Here is a 5,123-nt window from a genome sequence, read left to right as displayed (position 1 = left end):
ACAATTTTTTTGATAAGTCATGCATATGATTAAAGTTTTGTTGGAAACAGTTAACCATCATCGTCATCATCAATTCCTGTATCCACTCAGTCAATCAAACTCAATTAGCTTTTAAAGTGATTTTTTATAAAACAATTTACGTATTATTAAGAGTTCAAAGATTTATTAAACACATTTTTAAATGAACAAATAATGCCACATATTAGCGTTTGGCCCATTAAGGCTGGCATAAGCTAATATTTCTTTCAAATTTATATATTTTCCTAATTCCACATAGTCGATTGGCAAACAAAGTAACTAGTAATTATATTTCCCATTCTAAGGATCTCATAATTTGCCAGCTCACTACTACTAATGCTAACTTACAACTTTTTGAATAAAATCGGAGAGTCAGAAACAGGTAACCCATACCAGTTGAGTCAAGTATACACCTTTTCCTAGGAACACACAAAAGGTTCATTCTAGTAATCACTATCATTACTTTACTTACATTGTTCCTTCCATGTTTCTTAGTATATTATTAGACATAAGTTTTATTTACTATTAAAAACAAACAACTTAATAAAGCAAGATATGTGTTTTTCTATTAGTCTGGCAACACAATAAATTAATTATAGGGCCGAACCTTGATCAAGAGCTACATGCATATTTTTTATTATGTTTTTTTTTTTCGAATAAAGTGAAATTATCTCAGTAATGTCAATAAATGTCATAAATTAAATTTATGATTGTTTTTAACAATTTTTAGTTTAATTTAAAATGCAATTTACTTAAATGCTATTTACTTATTAACTTATCACAGTTTGGTTGATTTAATTTATTCGAAATTATTTGTAATTTCCCTGTCACGTTGCTCGCTATTGTCAAGTGCTCCAAAGCACCTATTAGACGGGATTTGTAGCCGTCATTTACTGCCACAGTCAAGGCTAATTACATAAATAATGCACTGCAGCCAATGCAATTTCTTCGCAAATCTCGCCTTGCTATTCTACCCTACACAGTGGGTGGCATGCATATTTTTAATTTAAAATTAAATAATTGGCAGATACTTTGTTATTCATTTTGTTGCATACAATTGTTGTTAACAATTTTAAATTTATTTAAATTTATTTTTAAAATATATTTTTTCATGCGTTGGATACTGCGTTCTAATACCAAAGACCATTTTTAAGGTTTTCGCAAATATTTTTTTTATATATATAAACCTTCATACTGACAAAAACATATTATATTATAATAAATATATATATTATAAAAAATATATATATTATAAAAATATACTTCATAAATATATAGAATATTTAATTTTTTTTAAATATATAATATTTAAATATTTAAAGTTTATATGAATGAATTTGTTTTATTATATTTTAGGTCCATGCGGTGGTAAAACAACTGGTCAATCCCGCCTTTGCACATTTTTTGAAAATCTAGGATGGAAGGTATGTAGATACTTTAGTTTTAAGATTTTCATATTCAAACAGGTAATTATAAAATATCTTAAATCCATTTAAAATTATGTAATCTATTTGTATTATTCTATATTCGCCTTCAGGTTAATTTGATTTCAAACATTTTATACCACCACGCATGTACTTTGATCATAGAGATCCAGTAAGGCCTGGTGGTGCATTATGTCTTGAAGTTCTTATATTACTGCAGTATTAAGTTTTTATGGCACTGCTAAAAGTCCGGTTTTAATTATAATGTATGTTAATCATGCATAAAGTTTTATAAAGTTTTTGAACATTAGTATAGAAGACGCAAGTTTCCATTATCTATAGAAAAGTAACTACTTTTTAGCACTTTTTTCGAATAATCACAAGTTTTACAATAATTAAACTAGAAAACCAAACAAGACTTTTAAATTACCGTTTGTTGAATTAAGATTGGTTTTTTATATAAATTATTTTAAGATATCAAAATTTTTATGATAGAATATTTGAAGAGATAGGCGCTGTTTTTAGTATAAATATCTCTATTAAAAGCTGAGTAGAATGTATCTGTTTAAATTCAAAAGTTAAGCGATTCTTTAATTGATGTCAACCGATCTTTTTTATTTGTTTTCTATCGATCTTCTTATTTTATTTTATATTTTTTATTTTTGATTAATTTTTTTCCATCGATCTTTTTTTTTTATTTTTTTCTATTGATTTTTTTTTTCTTTTCTATTGATCTTTTTTTATTTTTTTTCTATTGATAATTTTTTTTTTTCTATTGATAATTTTTTTTTTCTATTGATAATTTTTTTTTTCTATTATTCTTTTTTTATTTTTTTTCTATCGATCTTTTTTTTATTTTTTTCTATCGATCTTTTTTTATATTTTTTTTCTATAGATCTTTTATTATTTTTTTTTATCGATTTTTTTTTATTTTTTTTCTATAGAATTTTTTTTATTTTTTTTATCGATCTCTACTTTTTTTTATCCATCTTTTTATTTATGTTTTTATCGATCTTTTTTTTATTTATGTTTTTATCGATCTTTTTGATTTTTGTTTCAATCGATCTTTTTTTTATTTTTTTCTATCGATCTTTTTTTTCCTTTTTTTTATCGATTTTTTTTTTATTGTTTTTCTATCGATCTTTTTTCCCATCGTTTTTTTTTAATCCCATTTTCCCTGTGTATTTCCCTAAATATTTCCCTGTATTTTCCCTGTATATACAAATTGTGATACCGGTTTGAGAACTTATACAGCTTTATTAAATGTCAGAACGTATGTTAACGTTATTATTAAATCCCTACTTCCTTTTCGAAACTCAGGTTGATGTAATAGACGTAACTTGTGTATAAAAAAATTATATGGCACGCAATAGCATTATTTGAAGAATAGAAGAAAATAGAAAATATCCTTATCTGATGAAAAGAAGAATAAAAGTATCATGTTTACATTATTCGAAAATTGTGTTTTTGGCGAAGATAGTACTTGAAGGGAGTAGCAATAATGAAATTTGCATTTAACAATTTAATAAATAAGATCAATTGCCTCTTAGAGATAAATTTACATCGAGAATCGCTAATAATGTTGTGTAGTTTATGTGTAATCTTCGATCAGCCGATTATACTTATATACCTTATAACTTAATGTGCCTAACTTTTTTTTAACATTCCTAACCTTTATTTTTAACTTGATTATATTATATATTAATAGAAATGACTTATGAGATATATGGGATTATATTTTAATGAAATATGCACTCGATCGATTTCTGGTATCAACAATTGTTTGGCCTTAAGTAAATCAATAGGAATGCTTCAATATATAGTGTAAAATAGTCTGAAATATTTTAGGAGATTTTATGAGATATATGCCACTGTATGAGATCTAAGATTGCTGCTCCATGTTAATATCATAAAATTTAATATTATTATGTTCTTAATTATTATTATTATAATGAACATAAATGCAATGTTGTAAGCGCTGAATAAATCTGCAATACTTAAGTATAATAATTAAAAGCCAATACATTTTCCCGTGTATACTAGCGCTTGTGCATACAAAATTGCTTAAGATAAGATATTGTAGCTACATACATTCTTTCGACGGAATGTGAAAATTATGATAATGATATGTTAGTATCAAGTCGAATTTTATGAAATATATCGTTTAATGCTTCATTATGATTTCTTATTAAATTTTGAAATTTTCGAAACCCAAACAACAATGAGCATATTCATATTTTCAGGTATTCCGTGTGCCTGAAACGGCTTCCGTACTACTCAGGTAAATGCCTTAAATAAAAAATAAATTTTTAATTAAATTTTGAAAAAAAAAATATATAAGAAATTGCAAAAGTAAATGTAAAATAGTTTTGCTGTAATTAAATTTCTTGGCATAAATTTAAAAGTTGCTTTTGATAAAAGTATATTTAAGCTGAAAATGAGAAAATCTTAAATTTTTTTATAACAAAAATGCTGCAAACAATTTGATATTGTGTTGTGCGGTGGCATTCAAATTCTACTACTATATCGTTTCGTTTTTCTCAAAAAAAAAAAAAAAAAATAAAAAAAAACTAAATAAAAAATAAAAATTAAATTTAATTTAAAAAATCTCGATATAAAAATTTTGTTGAAATTTAAATTAAATTTGTATTTAATTTTATTTTTTAAATCTAGTGGCGGTGTAAAGTTTTCGGACCTGACGGAAAAAGAAGGTAATTATAAGACATTTTTTAATTAAATAAATATTTAATTTTTAATTTTATTTTATTTTATATATTTTTTATACAAGTATATTATAAATAGTAAATGTTGCTATATATAGAACTTAATATATTAATATATATTATATAAAGTTATATACTAATAATTGTATCAATAAAATTATATATATATATAAATATATATATATATACATAATAATATTTATATTATATAATCCATATATATATAATAATAAATACAAATATATATACATATATTATAATGTAATACATACAATATATTAATAAATAATATATTATATTTTTTTTTTAAATAATAATATGAGTAATATAATGTAAAGATATTCATATAATATATATTATTTAACATATTACTTATTTTATCTAAAATAATTACATATTGTTAAATATATGTAATTATAAAATATATATGTAAGTGATAATAATGGTAATAATGTAAGTATTTTACTTTTACATATATATTTTTTAATTATATATATAGTTAACAATATATAATTATTTTATATAGTACAAAATGATGATATATTACATATTATATAAAACAAGAGACCACATATGTCGCGGTGTTATAGTATTTTCCATTAAATTAATTCATATTACATATAAGTATTTAATATAAATATTTAATACTAAAATTTATTTTATTTATACAATATCTATATGAACATATCTTTTATATATACATGCATATTACTTTCATACTCTCTCCATTGTCTATGTTTTATATCAATATTTTATATACATATATTGATGATACAACATATCGTATTTGTTTCAAAAAGTAAGCGGAATAATGTATGCTTCATTATGTCAATTGTTCTTAAATATATTTCTTACTCCTTCAAAATAATCCCAACTAGAGACAATACACGAATGGTAATATTTATTCCAATTGTTTCCAAACTGTTTCCATCGTATTCTTAGATCGAAATATTAAAAT

General features: G+C 22.8%; 1 long non-coding RNA gene across 1 annotated transcript; it reads left to right on the top strand.

Moving 5' to 3' along the window:
* The first annotated feature begins 1,370 nt into the window (after positions 1 to 1,370).
* Positions 1,371 to 4,143, top strand: LOC119673852. The gene is made up of 3 exons (XR_005252189.1): positions 1,371 to 1,442; positions 3,686 to 3,723; positions 4,116 to 4,143. It is a non-coding gene; the product is annotated as an uncharacterized LOC119673852 (long non-coding RNA).
* The last annotated feature ends 980 nt before the right edge of the window (positions 4,144 to 5,123 follow it).

The sequence above is a fragment of the Teleopsis dalmanni genome, chromosome 2 (genome assembly GCF_002237135.1).
Source record: "Teleopsis dalmanni isolate 2A chromosome 2, ASM223713v2, whole genome shotgun sequence".
NCBI lineage: Eukaryota > Metazoa > Arthropoda > Insecta > Diptera > Diopsidae > Teleopsis > Teleopsis dalmanni.
This window is presented reverse-complemented; position numbering and strand designations above follow the sequence as displayed.